The 24,550-nt window shown below is 37.2% G+C and overlaps 1 long non-coding RNA gene across 6 annotated transcripts in view; it reads left to right on the forward strand.

Annotated features, from left to right (window-relative positions):
• Window positions 1–24,086: 24,086 nt before the first annotated feature.
• LOC134476432 (uncharacterized) overlaps window positions 24,087–24,550 on the forward strand; it is a 91,886-nt gene continuing 91,422 nt past the window's right edge. For 2 of the 6 annotated variants that reach the window (XR_010048069.1, XR_010048071.1), the window contains exon 1: window positions 24,087–24,314. This is a non-coding gene — a long non-coding RNA (uncharacterized LOC134476432). The remainder of the gene's footprint in view (window positions 24,315–24,550) is intronic. The other 4 variants (XR_010048073.1, XR_010048072.1, XR_010048070.1 and 1 more) reach the window with 4 other exon arrangements.

Consider the following 24,550-nt stretch of genomic DNA (forward strand, 5'->3'; position numbering starts at 1 on the left):
TTCCCTGCAGCTTCCTCCCTTCACTGCTCTTGACATAGAAGATCGGGGTGTGGCAAAATTGGCTGGGGAAGTGGGCATGATCTGTTAATTACAAGATCCCAGACACATGTGCAGAACAGGTCACAAAGTCCTTCATGTGCAATTCTCCCAAGAACTCCTGTAGGTTCTTAGTAGGTTGGCCTGGACCTGACATCACCCTGAGACATGAGATTCCAGCTCCACCTCTCTGAACCTGAAGTAGTTCTCCTGGTTTTCTTCAAGGTTTGGACAGTATAGAAAACACAGATGCCAAAAAGAGTTTGTTATGGTGACACACTTCATGATACCTGCCCTGCTTTCTCCATGGTGTCCTTTAAATACTTATTCTCCTTTTATTTGACCCAATCTTACTCTGCAAAGCCAGTTTTTCCCTCACTCCTCAGTTCTGCATTCTTGAATAAACTCAGCCCATTGTGGTTTTTTTGTTTTGTTTTGTTGCTTATTTTGTTCAATACTTTGTTCAAGATGAGAAGAACCTGGAATCTACCTCCAGAGGAAGAGCTGAGCAACCCAGACCTTGATAATGTTTATTTGGCAAGCTACTTTTAGAAGGAGCTACTACCCAATAACATTTTGCTATAGCTGAGAGATTAACATAACATACCCATCCAGCAAAACCCCAGCCCTTGCATCTCTAACCACCTTGGTGCCCACACTGCTAAACAATCACTTTCCCGAAGTGAATGGAGTCTAACTATAGGCTCAGAATGCAGACTGGAAAAGACTCTATTCATCTCCTGCCTGGATTTACAGTAACTTTTCAGGCAGGCTCCCGTGAGACCAAGCCAATAGAGTCACTACTCACTGACCTACCTATAACCTCAAACCATGTGTTTAGGGCCTTCTGAGGCCATAACAAAATTCCCGAGGCTGGAATGCATAAAAAAACAAAAAGAATCTTCAGAAAGTTCTGGAAGCTGAGAAGTCCAAGGTCAAGGCATCCCCAGTTCTGGCTGGTGAGGGCCTCTCTGTTTCCAAGGATTCCACTTGTATCCCATGGAAGAAATGCTCTGGCCCTGTTTCAGAAGACCAAGGGCCAAGGAGGAGAGAGCTGCATGGAACTCTAATCCTTACCACCAGGTTGCAGCTCTTACATCTTAAGGCTCTGAGGACCTCATCTCTTAACACACTGACAACATCTGAATCTGCACATGGGCAGCACTTTCAGACCACTGTGCTAAGTTTATGTCTTCTCTTTCTTTTTCTCCTAGTAAAGCCAGGCCCTCCGTCCCCAGGTTGGCTCTATTGCCTCCAGCATGCAGTTTTCTCTGCTTTCATATACACTTAAGCCTTTGTCATCTTGAAACAAAATAAAAGTTGGAGGCCAGTCTGGGAAATTTAGCAATTTAATGAGACCCTGTCTCAAAAAAATTTAAAAGGGCTGGTGATGTAGCTCAGTGGAAAGGGTTTGGGTTTAATACTCAATACCACACACACATGCACATCCACACACAATTAGAGGGAGAATTTCCTCAAAGGAAATTGTTTACAGTATTCTATTTGAGAGTGAACATGAATTTGCAAATACAGGATATGTATACCATAAAAACTATAGAGATAAGACCGACAGGGCTGGGGATTTAGCTCAGCGGCATAAGTGCCTGCCTTGCAAGCAGGCAGTCATGAGTTCGATCCCTGGTACCAATAAAAAAAAAAAAGAGAGAGAGATAAGACCGACAGACCCAAAGAGGCAAATGCAAAGGACAACAGAGGTTTTTAAAGGCAAAACAAAGAGGATTACAAAAGTTGTTTTGAATCAATCGCCTTTGACTACAAGGATCAGTAACAAAATCAACATAGGTCTGAGTTTGTGCAGACAGTTGCTAATCAGGCATCCTCCTTTGTTGTATAAGTCCACATCCTGTGGCAAACTCTGCAAGGTCATGGGTTTTCAGAGTCCTTGTAATATATATTTGTTTTTTACTCATGGGCATATGGCATAAAACTCTCCTTCCTTCATGACTTCCTCACTCCATTTAGTTTGATTTTGACACCAGTGATCCCAGATCCCATTGTGGTAGCACAAAGACTCACAAAATGGAAGTGATAACTGTGTGTGTGTGTGTGTGTGTGTGTGTGTGTGTGTGTGTGTCTGCCTGTCTGTCCGTGTGTCCATCCTGGTAAGTCTAACAGCATTTCAAAATACATTTTGCTTCTACTTGCACAAGAAGATCATTAGCTGATATTATTTTATTATTATTATCAGCAATTCAGCATTTATAAGAACTCAGCTCCCACCAAAGAGCTCCAAATTGCCTCCACAAGCTGTGCTTAACTTGGGTTCCCCTATTGTCAGGGGACAATTATAGAATAGCAAGTTTATAGATATTTATAAAAAAATGAAAAATTAATTAGTGGTCTCTGACTATGCTCCTGCTGCTTGTCTCATAGTTAGCCTGCTAGATTCAGTCAGCCTTGACTGTTTGCATCCAGTTGTTTCCCTCTGATAATACACTGGGTCAACGTGGTTAAGCTTGTGTTTTGCCTTGTTAGAAAATAATTTACTGTTTTCAACTTGTTTGGGATAGACTGGCACAGTCAAGGACACATTTAACTTTACTTGCTCCACTCAAGCCCACTCCCTTCATCCCCAGGATGTTCTTACATTATGGTAATTATGGCAAAATGAAACAATTTTTAAGTAAATATATTTAGAATTACCTTGCCTGACAACATTTGCCTTAATTCATGTAACCAACCATGTAATAACCAGCCATCAGTCTTGTACTTCCTACTTGCAAATTATATTTACACTGTACTCTAAGCTGACACATGGCTGGTGATTTGGAACTGATTCCCCACCAGCCCACTGGCATTTAGACCAATAAAAGCTACCTTTGAGACTCCTTGATGCAAAGTCTTCCATTCAGTTTAATATTGTTTTACAGACTTTTGTAGAAAGAGAAATTACAAAGTGAATGACTGTGGGTATGAGTTAGGAAATGAGAAAATCCTTGATCTGCTAAGGAATGAGGAAGACCTTTGTTTCCCTTTGCAGAGGACAGAGAGGTCTCACAGAAATTTACAATCCTTTGTCAACTAATTTTAACACTTAATTTTAGATGACATCTGTCCTTTGCAGAGAATGGTTAACATATTAATTAGGTCAGATTCCCAGGAATTTATAGTCCCTTGCAGAGGGAAGCAATGATTAACATATCAATTAGGTCACCCAGGAAGATGGCACATACAGAACAGTATGATGGTGCTTCAGGTTGTAGAAAATAGTTGCATTTGCAAAGGGAATTAACAGGTAATTTGGTCATATAACTTGGGCATTGGCAAACATAACAAAGCTCTTTTTGTTAGTGTATAACATCTCCCATGAGCCTACTGAAGCTCAGGCTGAAAATCAAACCTCCCATCTCCCTTCCTCTCCTCCTTTTAGCAGCTGGAAGGTGTCAAGGACGGCCAGAGTTGATAGCAACTAAGGCACATAAAATGACCAAATGCTTGTGTTGTTGGGTTGATTATGCTGGTCTGAGGCCAGAATCTGAGCATCTCTTGGGAAGATGAAAATATGCAATATAGCAAATATGGGGGATTTCTTTCTGTCTTCTCTTTGAGGGCAAATATTGTTTTCACTGTTTTGCTCTGTTCTGATCAATTGTCTTGCTCTATTCAATATTCTGCTTTGATAGGTTTTATAATGTTCTGTTTTGGGTTTGATTTTGCTATACCTGATTGAATGGACAACTATTGTGAAGATAATGAGATATCCTATGGAACCTGTTACTCTTATTCCAATATCCTGCTCTCAAGTTCTGTATCAATTTTGCTTGGCTTTGTTCTATCTTGTTTTGTTTTATTTTACTACCTTCAAAATTTAAAAAAATTTAAAGTCATTGCCCATTTCTCCCTCACTGCAGTTCAGGGTATTTCTTCAAAGAAAAGAATATTACAGGCAGCTGAGTAAAATAGAAATAGTATAGGCAGTCGGTCAGGACTAGGCCCTCAAAGGAGCCAGTGTAGAAAACCAGATATCTCGCAACCTTGGAGGGGACATACACTTCTCCTGGACACCAGATCTCAAAACAAAATTTACCACACCCCACATATAAACATCAGGCATTGATATTCTAAATAAGTACGTACCACGTTGAGGAAGTCAGGAGTCACCATCCTAAACTGCCTACAGGAAGAATCACTGCCCCTTAAGGATACCCACTCACTGACTCATTTTCCTATTTGCCCCCAATTTAATCAATTCTACCTGAATGATTAATCTTCATTGGTTGACCAGAGCTCTGTCACATCTCATGCTGACCTGCCTTGCAAGTTTCCACTTTTCCCCACCTTGGATTCACCTCACCTCATAGTTTTGCCTTTGGCAACCCACTTAGGCACCCTTCTGTCTCTCTTTCAGATAGAGGCTTTCTTTCTTTCAATAAATATATTCTGCTCTTTAAAAATAAATAAATGAAATTTTCAACATCTATAGCTTGTGCTTCCCTTAGAGATGTATTTCATTTTAAATTTTATTAGAATGAAGCTACAAAGTTATGAGCAAGTCTAAGTTTTTGAACAAATGATTCAAGACACAGCTTCACATATTTCTGTCATATTCTAATATTGTTTCTGGAGTTTCATGGCAAAATTCTAACAGTAGGTTGTAAAATTAATTTTTTAATTTTAGTTTATTAGTACACAATGTACATAGTGAATCACATAATGTTCACATTCTTGTGGAAAGTTAGTATATATATATAATACATCTTTTCATCCTTTTTCTTCCCCCCTCTTTCTACCCATTTCTTTGTCCCTTTGCTTTATTGTTTGGCTTTTATTTTGTTTTTGTAAGTGTAAATTTTCAAAAAACAAAATTAAAGGGACTGGAGATGTGGCTCAATGGTAGAAAGTTTCCTAGCATACTCAAGGATGTGGGTTCAAGTTTCAGCAAAAGAAAAAAATTACCAGAATTGTATCTTAATCCCATATGCTAAAGGTTTTTGTTATAAATTTCCTACAGGCTGGGTATGGTGGCACATGTCTGTGGCAGGAGGATTGCTGCAAGTTTGAGACAAGCCTCTGCTACACAATGAATTCAAGGACACCCTGAACTACGCAGCAAAAACCTGTCTCAAAAAAAGAAAAGAAAAAGAATGACAAAAGTATAAGGATAGAAAGACAAGGTAGCATGACAACAAAATACAGTCTAGCATAATAAATCCAGAGAGACATATTTGTTAATAATTTCAAATAACTATTAGAAATAGGAAACAGTGATTAACAAGGTCTTGTTTTTGACACCAACAATCATTTAACATTCTTTCATTTTTATTTCAATAATAATAAATACCATATTTTTAGTACTAAAATAAAGAATACCATAACTGCAAATCATCCTTTCCCTCATCCAATCTTTTATAAACTAGTTAAACAAGTAATGAGATGCTGGTATCTGCCATCTCCATTTTCTTTAATATCTCTATGTTATAGGGTACTCCATCAGTACTTAGAGCTTCTCATGACATCATATATCAAAATCAGTTCCAGATGGAGTACTAAAAATGCTGTATAGAATGGACTATAAAAAATAATAATTTCAAAGTGTTGGCTTTAATGCATGAAAAGATCAATGGAGCAAAATATAAACTATAGACATACATCCAAATACAGATGGGAAGTTAGTAGAGAATAAAGGCAATATATCAAAAATTAGGGGAAAATTGATTTGCTATAAATGGTGTTGAGACACTGGGAAGCCATCTGGAAAAAGATTAACTTGGTTCTACACATTATCCTTTTTGCAAAAATAATCCTCATGTGTCTCAAACTTGAAACATAAAACTTTAAAAATAGCAAAAATTACCCTCATTATTTATATTAACATAGGACTTTTTTAGTGTTTCTTCTTATTTGGTTTATGCTTGCTAAGCATAATGTTTGCATTTGTCATGGAAAATTGTTACATATATAAATCATATCTCAATGATTTTTGATCTTTCCTCCATACACTTCCCCTCCCCCTTTTTGTCTGACCCCCTTCTTACTTCTGCCACTCTGTTTCTTACTCTCTCTCTCTCTCTCTCTCTCTCTCTCTCTGTCTTTCTTTTCTTTTCTTTTCTTTTCTTTTCTTTTCTTTTTTTGTTACTGGGGATCAAACTCATAACCTCATGCTTGCCAGGCAGGCATTAGTGCCAGTGAACTGTATCCCTGACCCTACTGTCTCTCTCTTATTTTACTTTTTAATTTATTTATAACTGGTTTTCTCATATAAGAGAAACCATTTGGTATTTACTGTGTCTGGTTTATTTCACTTAACATTATGGTCTCAAGAGCTGTCCATTTTCCTGCAAATGGCAAGAGTTTATTCTTTTTTTATTTTAAAGAGGGTAAAATTAAACAGGACAAAACAGATCATAAGGAAACAATTTTAAGAAACACAGATTTCAAAGCAAGACCACAGGAGATCTTCTCTATCATATTGTTTCTTTTTTTCTTCCGAATAGTTGTCCACATCTTCATACATAGTGAATACATACTGAAAATTATAGTACTAAACTATCAAAACAGAATGATAAAAGCTTTTTAGGTCTTCAAGACCTGACATTGGGGAAGGCAACAATGACTGCCATAATGTCTCTCATTCTCTTTGAAATAGCTGTCCATATCTTTACATATGTTGAAATTTAAACATAAGAGACTGGACTAATCACTCTGAACAGTGAATAATAATATTACTAGATTTTATATCATAATCCTATAGAATTTGCACTGGTTATCTTAGTGTCTCTTCTTCTTCAGGGTATATATTCATTACATCATGCATTATATAATCTGTTCCTGTAAACTGTTTAGAAATTCTACACATGTGTGAATCTCTACACGTATACCTATCCTTTCTGTATTATAGGGAAAAACAGATCAAAACAAGACAACAAAACAAATTCCTAGAAAAACATGAAATGAAAAAGACATATAAAACCACAATATTAGGTGATTTACAGTAGTTACTATGCTGTCTCTTGTTATTTTCAATAGAATTCTCTATATCATCAGATATAATATAATTAAACATAGCAATTTTAATAAAACCACAACATTGGAGACATTGTAGGACTTCAAAAGCAGTTAATAATAAACCAGAATGGGTATCTTATTACATCTTGTCATCTTCAGAGTAGTTGCCTCTAGTCTTAGACTTGATATTATCAAGCATGCCAAATTTGAATAAAATCAGACCAGACAGAACAGCGGTCTAACAAACCAGATTCAAATAATATCAGTCATAGTAAGACAATATAAGTAATACCGGGCTGAAGTTTAAGTTAATAAGAAATCAAGGATAGTTACTGTAGTATATCCTGCTGTTTTGGGGTTAGCTTTCTGTACCCTCAAATCTAGCATGAGGGACGCGGCGGAGGTGTAGTTTGACGCGGTGTGTTACGTGGGGGAGAGAATAAAACTCCAGCAAGACCGAGGCCGCAAAAGCAGTGACAGAGGTGCTTGTACCACCACCTGCAGGAACTTTCTCCCTGACTTGGGGGACCAGACCTGCTCCCCACCAAAGGGTAAGAGTAACAGCTGTGGCTGGGAGCTCCGCCCAGCTTGCAGGAACTTTCACCCTGCCCTGGAGACCCAGGCCGGTTTCCCACCAGACCCAGGGACCAGCCCAGTTCAGAGACTATAGCAGCTGCGGCTGGGAGCTCCGCCTAGCCTGTGGGAACTTTCTCCCTGACTTGGGGGTCCAGAACAGCTCCCCACTGGACCAGAGACCAGACCAGAAGGGTGAGAGTAACACCTGCGACTGAGAGCTCCGCCCAGCCTGCAGGAACTCTTGCCCTGACCTGGGGACCCAGGCTGGCTTCCCACCAGACCCGGGGACCAGCCCAGTTCAGAGACTATAGCAGCTGCAGCTGGGAGCTCCGCCCAGCCTGTGGGAACTTTCTCCCTGATTTGGGGGACCAGACCGGCTCCCCACTGGACCAGAGACCAGGCCGGAAGGATGAGTAACAGCTGTGGCTGAGAGCTCCGCCCAGCCTGCAGGAACTCTCACCCTGACCTGGGGACCCAGGCTGGTTTCCCACCAGACCTGGGGACCAGCCCAGTTCAGAGACTATAGCAGCTGTGGCTGGGAGCTCCGCCCAGCCTGTGGGAACTTTCACCCTGACCTGGGGACCCAGGCCAGTTCCCTACTGGACTTGGGGACCAGCCCAGTTCAGAAACTGGAGCAGCTGTGGCTGGGAGCTCTGCCCAGCCTATGGGAACTTTCTCCCTGACTTGGGGGACCAGACAGGCTCCCCACCAGACCAGAGACTAGACCAGAAGGGTAAGAGTAACATCGGCAGCTGGGAGCTCTGCCCAGCCTGTGGGAACTTTCACGGTGACCTGGGGACCCAGGACAGGGCTCTACCAGACCCAGGGACCAGGCCAGATCAGAGACTGTGGCAGCAGTGGCTGGGAGGTCTGCCCAGCCTGAGACACTCTTCCTGGCCTGAGGAGCAGGCCATAGTTCCCTGCTGGGTCCAATGAGTGGGGCCATCGCAGGGTACCCCATCCCAGGCTGGTGGATCTCTCTCCCACACCTGGAACAACACTTGAAGCTTCCAAATACAAGAAAATGACAAAACAAAAGTCTAAAATGCAATCTCAAACATCCAGCCCATCCCAAGAAACCCCAGGAGCCATGTGCATAGAAGAAAATACATGCCACATGAGTGAAATACCTGAAATAATGGTAACTGAAATAAAGAAACAAGTATGGGAAGCCCTGAAGGAATTCAAACTAGAAATATTCTCTCAGATGAAAGAAGAATTGATAAAAGAAATGAAGCAGATGCTAAACATAGCTGAAGAAGAGGCAGTTAAAAAATTAGAGGAACTAAACGGATGGATAGAATCCCTGGATGAACAGTATAGGAAGCAAACAGAATACATAAAACAGATGCAAAGAGATATACAGGAAATCAAAAACTCCATTGAAAGTTGTAAAAACTGCCTCAATGAATGTGAAGATAAAATCTCAGACCTCGAAGACAAGATTGCAACAAGTGAACAGGAAAGAAAAGGTCTTTTAAAAATAACAAGAAATCAGGAAATAACAATTCAACACCTACAGGACGATGCAAAGAGAAGCAACGTAAGATTGATAGGGATAAATGAAAAAGAAGGGGACAACATAAAGGATGTCAAGAGGATACTTAGAGAAGTAATAGCTGAAAATTTCCCAAACATGAGACTGGAAACTGATATCAAGATCAATGAAGCATATAGATCTCCAAATAGTCACAACCAAAATAAATCTACACCCAGACATATAATAATGACCATCTCAGAAACTGAACAAAAGAATAGAATATTAAAGGCTGTCAGAGAGAAAAGACAGATCACCTATAAAGGAAAACCTATCAGAATTACAGCAGACTTCTCAGCACAAACAATAAAGTCAAGAAGAGCATGGAGTGATGTATTTCAGATCCTAAAAGAAAATGATTTTCAACCTAGGCTGATGTACCCTGCAAAACTGTCCTTCAAATTTGATGGAGAAATACAATACTTCCATGAAAAAGATCAGCTGAAAAACTTCATGATCACCAAGCCAACCCTGCAAAGAATTCTGAAAGACAGCCTAGATACATTTAGGAAAAAACCACTGAACAAAGCAGACATTTGAACAGAGCAGAAAGATAAACATGCAATGCCAGAAAGATAATATGTCAACAATAAACCAATTTATAACAGTTCTTACTATGAATGTAAATGGTCTCAATACACCAATTAAAAGAATCAGACTGGCAGAATGGATCAAGAAATAAAATCCAACCATATGCTGTTTACAAGAAACCCACTTAACTCAAAAGGATATTCACAGACTCAAAGTCAAAGGATGGAAAACAACATTCCATGCAACAGGAACCAAAAAAAAAAAAAATAAAATAAAAGCTGGGGTAGCTATTCTGCTTGCAGACAAATTCAACTTCAAGCCAATAATGATTAGAAATGATAAAGAAGGTCAGTAAATAATGGTTAGGGGAAAACTCCAAGAGGAAGATATAACTATCTTAAATATATATGCACCAAACTCCAGAGCACCCAGTTATATAAAACAAGTACTAACAGAAATGAAAAACCAAATCAGTAGTAATATAACTCTGACAGGAGATCTTAACACACCACTGACAACAATGGACAGATCAACCAAAAAGAAAATCAATAAAGAAATAAAAGAGCTGAACTGCACCTGTGAACAAATGGACTTAATAGATATATACAGAGTATTCCACCCAACAACAACAGAATACACATTTTTCTCAGCAGTACATGGGTCATTCTCTAAAATAGACCATATATTAATTCACAGAACATATTGAAATAAATGCAAAAGGGTTGAAATTATCCCTTGCATGCTATCGGACCATAGCACCATGAAATTAGTAATCAATGATAAAAGATGTTGCAAAAATCCCACAAACACATGGAAACTGAATAACACACTCTTGAGTAATCAGTGGGCCACAGAGGAAATTAAAAAAGAAATTAAGCAATACCTACAAACAAATGAAAATACAGATACAACTTACCGGAATCTATGGGATGCAATGAAAGCCGTCCTCAGAGGAAAATTTATTGCACTGAGCTCCCACATCAGGAAAACAGAATGAATACGAATAAATAACATGATGCTACACCTCAAACAGCTAGAAAAAGAAGAGCAAGTCAAGCCCAAAGCCAAAAGAAGAGAGGAAATTATAAAAATCAGAGCAGAAATCAATGCAATAGAGACTAAGAAAACAATCCAAAGAATCAAAGAATCAAAAAGTTGGTTCTTTGAAAGAATAAGTAAAATCGATAAGCCTCTAGCCAACCTTATTAAAAGAAGGGAAGAAAGAGCTCAAATCCATGCAATAAGAAATGAAAAACGTAAAGTCACTACAGATTCAATAGAAATACATAAGATCATCAACACCTATTTCGAAAACCTCTACTCTGAAAGGTTTGATAACACAGAAGAAATAGACAGATTCTTAGAAACATATGAAGTACCAAAGCTAGATCAAGAGGATGTAAAACTGCCGAATAACCCAATCTCTATCAATGAAATTGAACATGTAATTAATTCCTTACCTACAAAGAAGAGCCCAGGCCCAGAGGATTTACAGCAGAATTCTACAAGAAATACAAACAAGACCTAATACCGACACTCCTTAAACTCTTCAATGAAATTGAAAGGGAAGCAATTCTTCCCAAGTCATTCCTGGAAGCAAATATTACTCTAGTACCAAAACCCGGGAAAGACCCAACCGAAAAAGAGAACTACAGACCAGTCTCCCTAATGAACACAGATGCAAAAATCCTCAATAAAATATTGGCAAGCAGGATGCAGCAAATCATCAAGAAGATTATACACCATGACCAAGTGAGATTCATCCCAGGCATGCAGGGATGGTTCAACATACATAAATCAATAAATGTAATCCATCATATCAATAAAGCCAAAAATAAGAATCACATGATCATTTCCATAGACGCAGAAAAAGCCTTCAATAAGGTCCAACATTCTTTCATGATAAGAACTCTACAGAAAATTGGAATAGATGGTCTTTACCTCAATATAATAAAGGCCATTTATGACAAACCAACAGCCAGTATCATACTAAATGGCCAAAAATTGAAAGCCTTTACTTTAAAATCAGGCACAAGACAAGGATGTCCTTTATCACCTCTCCTATTTAATATAGTACTGGAAGTACTAGCCAGAACAATTAGACAAGAGAGAAAAATAAAAGGGGTAAAGATAGGAAAAGAAATTAAATTGTCATTATTTGCAGATGACATGATACTCTACATGGAAGACCCCCTAAACTCCATTGAAAGACTCTTAGATATAATAAATAAATTCAGTAATGTAGCTGGGTACAAAATCAATATTCAGAAATCAATAGCATTCTTATATACTAACAACAAAATCACAGAGAGAGAAATAAGAGAAGCCAAACTCTTCACACTAGCAACCAAAAAAAAAAATGAAATATTTAGGAATTACTCTTACAAAAGAAGTGAAACACCTATACAGAGAAAATTATAATACACTGAAGGAAGAAATTGAAGATGATCTCAGAAAATGGAAAGACATCCCATGTTCATGGATAGGAAGAATAAACATTGTGAAAATGGCCATTCACCCAAAACTGTTATACAGATTCAATGCAATCCCAATAAAAATACCATCAACATACCTTATAGATCTAGAGAAATCACTCCAAAGGTTCATCTGGAACCAGAAGAGACCTAGAATATCAAAGGCAATTTTAAGCAACAAAGGCAAGGCAGGAGGCATCACAATCCCTGACTTGAAGTTATACTACAAAGCAACAGTAGTAAAATCAACATGGTACTGGAATCAAAACAGAGCAGAGGATCAATAGAATACATTAGAAGATACAAACTACAAACACACTCAACCACCTTATCTTCGATAAAGGAGCCGACAGTCTTTTTAATAAATGGTGTTGGAAAAACTGGCTCTACATTTGCTGAAAACTAAAACTCGACCCAAGCCTATCACCATGTACTAAATTAAAATCTAAAGGGATTAAAGATCTGAATATTAAAACAGAAACACTAAATCTATTGGAAGACAAATTAGGTAGAAACCTTGAAGACATAGGGGTAGGTAGAGAATTCATGAACAGGACTCAAACTGCATGGGAAATACTTCCCAGAATCAATAATTGGGACTACCTCTTATTAAAAAGTTTTTGTAAGTCAAAAAAAATCTCCAGCATAGTAAAAAGAAAACCCACAAACTGGGAAAAGATCTTAGTGAACTCCCCCTCAGACAAAGGAGTTTTGTCTAAAATATATAAAGAATTTTTAAAAATCAGACCCCCAAAATTCAAAGACCCAATCCAAAATTGGGCATCTGAGATGAATACACACTTCTCAGGGGAAGAAATACAAATGGCAAATAAATACATGAAAAAATGTTCATCATCATTTGTTATGAGGGAAATGCAAATTAAAACCACACTGAGATACCATCTCACTCCTGAAAGAATGGCCAGGATCAAGAAAACCAACAACAACAAATGCTGGAGAGGCTGTGGGGAAAAAGGAACTCTCCTACACTGTTGGTGGGAGTGTAGATTGGTACAACCTTTGTGGAGGTCATTCTGGAGATTTCTCAAAAAGCTGGGATTGGAAGTCCCATTTGTTCCCGCTCTTCCTCTACTAGGCATCTTCCCAGAAGAACTGAAAGCATCATACCTTAGTGATATATGCACACCTATGTTTATAGCAGCACAATTTGTAATTGCTAGATCATGGAAACAACCCAAGTGTTCATCAACCAAGGAATGGATAAAAAAGCTGTGGTACTTCCATATAATGGAGTACTACTCAGCTATAAAGAAGGATCACATTGAGGTATTTATCAATAAATGGGCACAGCTGGAAACCATACTCATAAGTGAACTAAATCAAACTCACATCTGTGAACTCCGAATAGTTTCCCTAGTGTAGGAAATGAATCAAATATATAAAAGTATGTGATAACCATGATTCCCCATTATATGGCCTTGAAGCCTTATAAAATTGTCACTCATTACTTGGAATGGCTTTATTCTGGGTTGTTTGATATCAGGGCCGGTGATGCAATGAACAGCCACTTTGAAGAAAATAAGGCATAATAACAGCTAGTGCTGATTTAATAACATCTTGTCTTAAAGCCGTACCAAACTATGGTTCTTCTGTCTCCACTGATTTTATTATGTTGTAACTTGCTGGACTTTATTGTATGTGGTAGTATAAACAAAAATTGTTATAGGCAAAGAGATAATATTGAAACCATTGATCATTTTTTTCTGTTAGCTGCTTCTAAATACTCTACAATGCTTTCATCCACTTAAATGGTGTTACACAATCTTGATATATTTGATGCTATAGCATATGAAGTTATATTCAAATATTTCAAAGAAAAAGACACTATGGTAACTACTATTAAGTCGGGTTATTTGGTGGTGAAGAACTAGGTTGCCTGAAAGTGTTATGCTTTAACCTGTATTGTTGTTGTTATGCCCCCTTTTATCTCATCCTCTGCCTTATTCATTAAAAAATCACTTAATTTTTTAAAAAATATATATCAACCAATAAAAAATGCTCCTGGTTCTGTAGGGAAAAAGAAACCCTTTACAACTGTTGGTTAGAGAGTAGATTAGTACAAACACTATGGAAATCAGTGTGGAGATTCCTCAAAAAATTAGGATTAGAGGTCCCATTCAACCCAGGTATTCCCCTTCTGTGTATCTTCCCAGAAGGATTGAAAAACATCACACCACAGTGACATATGTGAAACCATAAGGTTCAAAATATATAATAGTCACTGTGAAATGGAAGAAAACTGTTTAATAAAAAGAAGAAACTAAGATAGGGGAAAAGAGAAAGGGTAGAAGGGAAAAAATTGCAAGTTAGTTATACCATTAGTGTCACTTAGTTCACTGAATAGGATAGGTTGTGCTAATATTGATTGAAGTAATTTTTATGCCCATGTTTGGTACTTGAGTGACTAAAGATAATGTTGTGCAATTTATCAACAATTGTTACTCTTTCACTATTTTGTTGTGAAATTTTGTTTTACCTTTTCTTCTTAATATTAACAAATAAAGTAATAAATTTTTTAAAATCTAGTATGAGTAGATCAACTGGAACAAAATAAATTTAAAATTTAGTTTGAATAAATTCAAACTAAACAGAGTGATAAGACTAATGTGGCTATTAACGATATCCTCTGCCTTCCTTTTTTAGACAATTCCACCCCTTTTCCTTTCTCATGGTGCTTTGTATATTTTGGGTCCCACTAACTCCTTTAGTTTTTAGATTGGGGGACAACTCATTATCTAAGTGGTGTTGAATGTTTTTACCCCTGAACTTGATCTTGAGCTGTATTCCTTTACTTAATGAAGCCTCAAGGTTTTCCTTCCTTCTAGCTGAGTAGTTCTCCACTGCACAAAAGTGTCATGACTTTCCAACCTATCTGCAGATACTGGACAAGTTGTCCCTATTTCTCTCTGGTTTCCTGTCACATACAGCATCATTTTCTCGTCTTTGACTTGCAGTTTATTAATTCTCTTTCAGGTTGAGTATATTTCCTATTCAGAGCATCTTGATGGATCCTATCTCCTAATCTCCTCTGTCTGTGTTTCTTTTTGTTAGTGTATCAAGGCCATCTATGTTAGAGATTATAGCCCACCTTCTCTGCCTCATCTCTGCTATTCTATTTTTCTACTGTTATTTGTCCATTTTTCTCCTTCATTCCATGCCTGCCCCATTCATTAAGGCTTCTCTGCCACTGTTGCTGGAATCTTGGTATTCTTTTCTATCTCTCTCTAAAATGTTCTTCAGTATTTTTTGTAGGTTGGATTGGTGGTCATGAACTCCCATAGTTCCTCCTTGTCATAGCAACATCTTGTTTCTCCATTAAATTTGAGAGTTTTACATCAATCTGGGTTGGAGATTGTTTTCTTTCAGGGCTTGGACTGATTCCAGGCTGTTCTTGATTTCATAGTTTGTGTTAAGAAGTCTGTTGGTATTTTGATGGCTTTTCCTTTACAGGTAATCTGTCTTTTCTCTGACCACTTTTAATATTCTGTTCTTGTGGTAAATTTCTGGGATCCTGATTATTATATGTCTGGGTATAGATCTGTTTTGGTTGTAGTTGGCTGGAGTTCTGTATGCCTCATTTATCTGGATATCATTTCTTTTTCCTATGCTTGGGAAATTATTAATTATTAATTAATAAATCCTTAATTATTTCTGTGAATAGCATTTGTAATTCATTTGTGTTTACTCTTGCTTCTTTGCTCACATTTTTTATTCTTAAGTTGTAGATCCTCTTGTTGTCTTCTAGCCTTTGTATTGTTACTTCCTGGTTCCTTGTTATTTTTAATGTGCATGATCACACATTGCAAATCTATCTTCAAATTTGAAAGGCTAACTTTAGTTTCTGTCAAGGCATTTTGCCAGCCTCCAATGGAGTTTTCAATTTCCTGGTAATCTCTTTGGATCTGTTTCATGTATTCTAGATTTTGTTTATATTCTTCACCAAAGGTTTCTCTTCTTTTTCTGATTTCCTCCATTCTTTCATCTGTGTCTTCTTGAGAGGGGCTTAGCATTTCTTCTATTAATCTTTTAATATCTTGCCTCACTTGGATTAGAATTTCAGTTTTAAGTTCATCTATGAGGTCACAAAGGTATTTCTGTATGTCCACTGATGTTGTGGCCAATATTGCATGATTGCTGCACTGGATTTCTTCTGTATTTCTCTCTCCTGGACTTATTTTCCCAGGATCAGCAGCTGCAGGCTTTTTCTTCTTTCTTTCTCTTGTCATGTTCTGGTTTCTTTCAGACAGGTGTGTGGTGGAGTCTCAGGCCCTCACCATATTGCTTATAGTTTTTCTAAAGCATGTTGGCTGGGGACTTGCTGCCTTCTCCAGTTTGCTGGTATCTGAGGTGCACAAAGGGATGATGTGATTTAGTCCCTTTTCTCTGAGCCAGTCAACTGGTAAGTGCCTTCAGCATGTTAGTCTGTGCTGCGTGGATGTCACAGGTTCAGGGCAGTTTCACTCCTGGCTATTGGGTCCTGAGGATGGGCGTGACCCAGCCCAAGCAGATCCTACCAGTCCTCCTAGGGCCAGTGGTGGCTGACTAACACTACTGTGGTTCCAGGTTCAGGTATGTCCTGCTCAACTCCAATATGTCCTCCAGCCAGCTCCACCCACCGTGGGGCCCAATTTCCAGCACTCACCATGAATTAATGCAGCTCTCCACCTTGGTTCCACTCTACACTGTGTTGCATCCTCCTGCCAAAGGCCCCAGACTCACCAACTCCATTTCAGAGGCTGTGGCTTCAGTGTGACTGTGAATCATCTGACTCTGGGGTGTGCCCAGCACAGCATAGGGCCAGTCCCAGTGAGCATGTCTGAGTCCAGCCTTTCATCCATGTTTTTCCTTCCTTCCTTTTTTAACTTTTTCTTCAGTTTCTTCCTGAGTCATGAGAATCCCTCTCCTTTCGTCTGGTCTTCTCCATGTTGTTAAATTCTAGCATCTGAATTTTTCTCAGAGAGGCTCTCTACCCTGCTACCTATCAAGCCACTATCTTCAGAACTCCAAGAGTTTATTCTTCTTTGTCACTGAATAATATTCCATTGGTTCATATGCTATATCTTCTTTATCCACTTAAACACTGATGGGCCTCAACACTATACAGTGAATTATACCTAGGAAGTAACTCCCAACCTATTAAATGTCAGATGTTCTGAGTTCATGTTTCCCAAAACTGGACAATGGACTTGAGGACAAAGGAAGTTGAGAGTAGGAAAGGTTTATTGACAGCAAGCTCTAGAGAGACAGGAGGGGTTCTGAGTGGGTTGCTTCTGAGGCTCTTTGTCCAAGCATATTTTACATAGCTAAATCACAACTTGGGTAGCTATGAGTCCAACTACAATCAACCTGTATGATTACAAGCATAATTGCTTTGGCTGGGGATTTAGCTTAGTGGCATAAGCACCTGCCTGGCAAGCACAAGGTCATGACTTCAATCCCCAGTACCAAAAAATCAAACAAAACAAGCATAGTTGCTTAACTAATATCCATCTAATAGGGAATCAAGACATGTAGCAAGGTCACACCAGCAACCATCAGTAACTTTAGCATATCTGTAACTTCTCACATAGGAGAAACAAAGGTATTCCTGGAAAATGATGGGGGAGTGGGGCAGGGGGCTCTGGTCACTCACCTATGCATCTGATACATATCTAGGCTGACTGTTCCATGAGGTACTAATTACAATATAATCTCAAACTGCTGTTTGTCTTGAGGGAAGTTTGTAGGCCTGGCCATTGCACCTCCATCTTGAGGCCTGGCTTTATTTAAATCTGCCTCTAGCCACAACTTCAACATGTACTGGTTCCTTTGAGAGTCAAATCCCTCTCTGACTGCCTATTAATTTCTAGCAGCTATCTATAATAGTATTATGATTTTAAATTTTTGGGAATATACCCAGTACAGGTATAGCTATATCAATGATTTTAGTATTTTGAGGAATCACCATGCTGATTTCCATAGTAGTTATGTTAGTTTATACTCCTATCAACAAAGTGTGAAATAGTTCTTTTGCCCCCATGGCCTCCCAGTATTTGTTGTTTTATGTATTCCTAGTGATAGCTGTTCTCATTGGGGTAAACTGAAATCCGAATTGTTTTCATTTGCATTTCCCTAATAATTAAAGTAGTCAGGATTTTTTTTTATAAACTTATTGGTCATTTGTCATTTGTCATTGGTCATTGGTCTGCTCAGTTCAATTGCCCATATTTTGACCGAGTTGTCTGAGTGAATTTAATTTTTGAGTGCTTTATATGGTTTAATTATAAGTTCTTTATTAGTAGAGGAGCAGACAAAATTTTTTTTTCCATTCTGTAGATTGTCCTTTTTTTCTGTTTTTTTTTTCTGTGTGTGCAGAAGCTTTTTAATTTATGCAATTCCTTTTGTTGATTCTTGGTATTATTTCTTGTGCTATTGCAATTCTGTTGAGGAGGTCCTGGTCTAAGCCTATGGATTCAAGTGTTTTTCTTCTGCTACCTTTTAAAACTGCTAGCAGTCTTAATGTTTCTATTTTTAGATCTACATCTCTGATTCATTTTGATTTGATTTTTGTACAGAGTAAAAGATATGGGTATAGATAGTTTCATTCTTTTACTTAAATCATATGCTGGAGAAAAATTGTCTTGTTAACAACTGATGCTTGGGAAACTGGTCAGTGTCTCATTTTTGTAATTTTCAGCTCATGTTAATGTACAGACTATTGGACTTGAGCATGGTTTTTCCCTACACGCATATACCATACTGTGATTTCATTTCCTAGTACCTCCTTTTCTCCCTTCTCTGTCTCCAGTCTCCCAGGTTCTATCCCAGGTTTTCTTATCCTTCACTAATAGCCCTTCCTCTTTCAACTCACATTTCATTTTTTCACTTTGTACATCTGAGTGAAAGCATGCGTGGTGACCTCCACCTCCATTCATTTTCATTCTCCTTTCTAACTGAATAAAATTCCACTGTGAATACCACATTTTCTTTATTCATTCATTCTGAGGAACACCTAGGCTGAATCCATAACTTGGCTGTTGTCAACAGTGCCACAATAAATTTGGATATGTAGTTATATCTTTCATTTGCTGGCTTTCCTTCCTCCAGATAGTCAATTAATTGTATGAGAGCTCTATTGAGTTTCTGAGGAATCTCCATATTGATTTCCTTAGTGGCTGTACTAATTTATATTCTGATTGTGAGGGGTCCTTTTTTCCCTACATCTTCACCAACATTTGTTATTTCTTTTGCTGATAATTGCCAGTCTGACTCATGTAACATGGCACCTCAATGAGATTTTGATTTGTATTTCTCTAGTATATAAAGATGTTGAGCATTTTGTCACATATTTATTGACCATCTATTCTTCTCACAAGTTCCTGTTCATATCATTTGCCCATTTACTGATTGGACTACTTGTTCTTTTGGATGTTACATTTTTTGAGCTCTATATATTCTAAATACACACTATCTCTCTCTCAGATGAACTACAGGCAAAGATTTTCTTCCATTCTCTTAGTTATATTTTCACTCTGTTCATTGTTTCCTTTGCTGTGTAGAAATTGTTAAATTTGATGTAGTTCCATTTGTCAAGTCTTGCTTTCATTTTCTGAGTTATTGGGACCCTGGGCAGGAGATGTTGCCTGTGCCAACATTTTGAAGTGTTTCTCCTACACTGGTTTGGTTTGGTTTGGTTTGGTTTCCAAAAGTGGGGTCTCAAAGTTTCAGTTCTTACATTAATTAAGGTCTTTGACTTCTTTTAAATTGATTTTTGTAGCAGATGAGACACGTGAATCTAGTTTTAATCTTCTGCACATGGATATCCAGTTTTCCCAACATCATTTGTTGAAGATGCTGTTTTTTCTCCAATGTACATTTTTGGGTCATTTGTGGAACTCCAAAAGTAATATCTGTATGGGCTTATTTCTGTAATTCTATTCTATTAATCTATGTGTCCATTTCTACAGCAATACCATGTTTTCATTACTTTGAATCTGTAGTATAACTTGAATTAAAGCATAATGGTAACTCCTATGTTGCTCTTTTTTACTCAGGATTGCATTGGCTATTGGAGGACTTTGGTGCTTTCACAATACTTTATAGTTTTTTTTCTTCTAACTGTGAAGAATAGCATGAGTATTTTGCTGGTGATTGCACTGAAACTGTAGATTGCTTTTCATAGTATAGCTATTTTAGCAATATTAATTCTTTTTTTTTTTTTTGTCTTTTTCCTTTTTATTGGTACCAGGGATCGAACTCACGACTGCCTGCTTTCAAGGCAGGAGCTTATACCGCTGAGCTAAATCCCCAGCCCCAGCAATATTAATTCTGCTTATCTATGGACATAAGAGGTCTTTTCAATCCCATATCTTTTTGCAAATTATTTCTTCAGTACTTTGCAATTTTCACTATGTTGGGATACCTCTCTGGCTAGATTTATTCCCAATTATTTTGTTTTTTAGGGCATTGTGAATGGGATTGCCTTCTTGATTTCTCTCTCAGCAAGTTCATTTTTAGTATATGGAAAAGCAACTACTTTTTATATGTTTATTTTGTATCCTGCTACTTTGCAGAATTTTATAAATCCATTCTAAGAGCCTTCTGTTGGAGTCTTTAGTTTTATAAGAATAGAATCATATCATTAGCAAATGGAGATAAATCTACTTCCTGCTTTCTTATCTATATCCCTTTTCTTTTTTTATCTTGCCTGATTGATTTGGCTAAACTTTCAAATTCTGTTCTGTTAAAATTTCTATTTCGTACTGAACAGAAGTGATGAAAATAGACTCCTGGATTTGTCATTGATTTTAGAGGAGATACTTTCAGTTTTTCCCCACTCAGTAAAATGTAGGCTATCGATTTGTCATAGGTAGCCTTGGTTATGTTGAAATAAGATCCTGTATAAATAGTTTGCTTAGGGTTTTTATCATAAATGGATATTGATTTTTATCAAAGGCTTTTTCTGCTTCCATTGAAATGATTATGTGATTTTCAAGTGATTGTTTTACTGTACTGTATTATGCTTATTGATTTGTGTATGTTGAACTATTTCTGCATCCTTATAATGAAACCAACTTGCTGAGGGCATATGAGCTTTCTTGATGCTGTTTGATCTGATTTATTAATATTTTATTGAGGGTTTTTATATTATGTTCATCAAAGGTATTGGCCTATAGCTTTTTTTCTTTTTCTTCTTTTTTTTGACAGGGTCTCTCTTTGCAGTTTAGGCTGGCCTTGAACTCTCTTATGTACCTCAGATCAGGCCTCAAACTCACAATGATTCTCCTGCTTCAGCTCCTGAGTGCTGGTATTGCAGGCATGCACTACCACATGTGGTTCAGTTTTCTTTTTTTTTTTGTCACGTTTTTGTCAGGTTTTGGGGTAATACTGGCTTCTTAGAATGAGTTTAAAAACATTCCTCCCATTTCTATTTTATGAAAAATTCTCTTTAAAAGTTTAATTGTAAGCTGAGCATGGTGATACAAACCTATAATCCTGGTACTTGGGACGCTAAAACAGAAGGTTTGCTGCAAATTTGAGGCCATCCTGGGTTACATGGTGAGTCAAAAGTCAGCCTGAAGCTCTCTCATAGAGAGAACTTGTCTCAAAAAAATCATGATTATAATAAATAAAAAATTTTAAATTAAATAATAAAGTTTGATAAAATACAACAGTGAATCTGTCTGGTCCTTGGCTTCTCCTTGTTTGGCATCTTTTTTACTTCTTCAATTTCATGCTTTTTATTGATCTATTTAGGTATATATCATCTTATATAAAAGACAAGAAAGTTATCAATTTTGGTAAATTGTTTGTGGCCCAAAATTTGTCCATTGCTTCTACATTTTCCAATTTATTAACATACAGTTTTTCAAAATATTCCCTAGTAAACATATGGATTTCAGTAGTATGTTATAATATTCCCTTTTATAAGATCTCTAATTCTTTCTCCATCTTTTAGGATAATGGAAAGACCTCTAATTTTATTTATTTGGATTCTCTCTCTCTCTCTTTGTTAGTATAATTAAGAGTTTATCAGTTTTGTTTATCTTTACAGAAAATCAATTCTTGCTTTATTAGTCCTTTATACCGCTCTTTTAGCTTCTTTCCATTTGTGCTCTGATCTTTTTATTTCTTTCCTCGCACTAATTTTGGGTTTAGTCTATTCTTATTTTCTAAGACTTAGAGATGCATTACTAGGTTATTTGAGATTCTTTTTTCAATGTAAGTACTCACAACTACAAATTTCCCATTCAGTCCTGCTTTTCCTTACATTCAATATACATATGTTTGTATAGTTCTGTGCTTTATCTCACTGTTATATTCTGTTTTAGTTAATAAGGTACATAAAAATGTTTTAATTTGCTTCTATTTGTTGAAACTTGCTTTATGACCTAATATGTCATCTGTTTGAAAAAAAATTCCAAATGCTGATGAAAAGAATGTCTATTTTGTAGTCCAATGGGATATTCCATAGATGCTTATTAAACCTATTTGTTCTATAGTCTAATTAGCTTTGATGTTTCTTTGTTGATTTTTTTTTTTTTGTCTTGATGATGCATCTGTTGTTGAGAGGACATTGAAGTCAGTGACTATTATCATATTGGAACCTATATCACCCTTCATGTCCTGTAGTTTGTTTTATAAAATTTGGGTGCTCAAAAATAAGTGGATATATGCTACCAAAGTGATATCTTTTTTGATGGATTGTTTCCTTTATCAATATGTAATGACTATCTCTTTTGGACAATTTTGGCTCAAAGTCTAAAAAAAAAAACAAAATTAATCTTCATTAATAGCTAAACAATATTGTTTATTAACAAAGTACTTAAGTTTTTTAATATATAGAGGCTCTTAATAAACAATTGCCATGACCGGAAATTTCAGCTGTGACGATTTAACTGTTGATATTCTTTCATAGCAGGCATGGTGGTGCACATCTGCAATTCCAGCACTCAGGAGGCTGAGGCAGGAAGATCACTGTGAGTTTGAGGCCAGCCTAGGTTAGAACCACACAATGAGACCCTGCTTTAAATAAATAAATAAATGGAATGAGATATTCTTTCAAATGTACAAAGATATATTTATAAAACTGTACATTGCAGTGGTATATGTAATATAGTAAACTAAAAATATAATTGCTCACTATTCTGATAGATTTAATGGAAAACCATGTAGCTAGTTTTTAAAATGGTCTACTAATCTAGCAAGATAGCCTAGAAATGTCTCTCAGTAAAAACAAAAAGAAGTTTATATTAAACCATCATTATGGAAAGTTGACACATGTGTGTGTGCATAGAAATTTTGAAAAAATATTTTAAACTCTTTTCCATATCTGGAAGTCTGGAGTACTATTTGATGGGATTTTTGTTTATTTTTCCTTTGTATTTTGTTTGTATTCTTTTTGTTTTGTTTGAAGTCATGCAAATTAAATCTAGGAACTTTGCACTGAGCTATATTCCTAGGCTGTTTTTATTTTTTATTTTGGGACAGGATCTCTCTGTTGCCCAAGCAGGACTTCAATTCACCATCCTTTTGCCTCAACCTCCCAAAGTGCTGGGATGATAGGCATGCATCATTACAATGCTGGAATTACAGTCATATCCACTTTATTTGTGCTTTTTAATGGGCATATAATATATATTGCAATTCATTTTTTAAAATTATGTAAAAAATAAATGAGTAATTATCAAATCCATGAAAGGAAAAGATTCTCAGAGTAAAGGTACAAAACAATCAAGAAAAAAAATATTGATCAATTCAACAACATAATATTAAAACAACTATAGGGCCAGACACGGTGGCTCATGTGTGTAATGCCAGCTCTCTTCAAGTTCCTGTGAGACCTTGTCTCAAGAAAACAAACCACGGAGAACTAGAGGCCAGCCCTTTCCTGTGAGTCAGCACCATTTGTGGACTGTGGGGGCAGGAGAACAGGAAGCCAACAAGAAACCAAGCCTTCCTGTGAGTTAGCACTACGTGTGGCCCACTGCAGGGGAGAGCTAGAGGCCAGATCTTTCCTGTGAGTCAGTACCAGCTGTGGACTGTGAGGGAGGAGAATAAGAAGCCAACAAGAAGTCAAGCCCTCCCTGTGAGTCAGCACCATGCACAAGCTGCTGGAGAGAGACCCAGATGCCATCCCGGAACAGGGCACAGGCTGGCAGACAAGAAGAGCCAAGATGTGACCCTCACTCCCTGTAAGTGACTGGCCGATCTGGAAAAACACAGGGTGTGATGATAGCTATACTGAAGTAAAATACAACTGAATGCTTATAGTGTATAGTGTTTCACTGACTTTGTTTAGAAAATAACAATATGCAATGTAGCATCTATAAGGGGTCTCCTAAAGGTGGTAGCCATTGTTAATTACCTATTATCTTATTTTGAAGTTCTGTATCATTTTCATTGTTTGGTTTGGTTTGGTTTTATTCTG

This window comes from Cavia porcellus, unplaced genomic scaffold (genome assembly GCF_034190915.1).
Source record: "Cavia porcellus strain 051 isolate PalLab524CR breed Dunkin Hartley unplaced genomic scaffold, mCavPor4.1 scaffold_6, whole genome shotgun sequence".
NCBI lineage: Eukaryota > Metazoa > Chordata > Mammalia > Rodentia > Caviidae > Cavia > Cavia porcellus.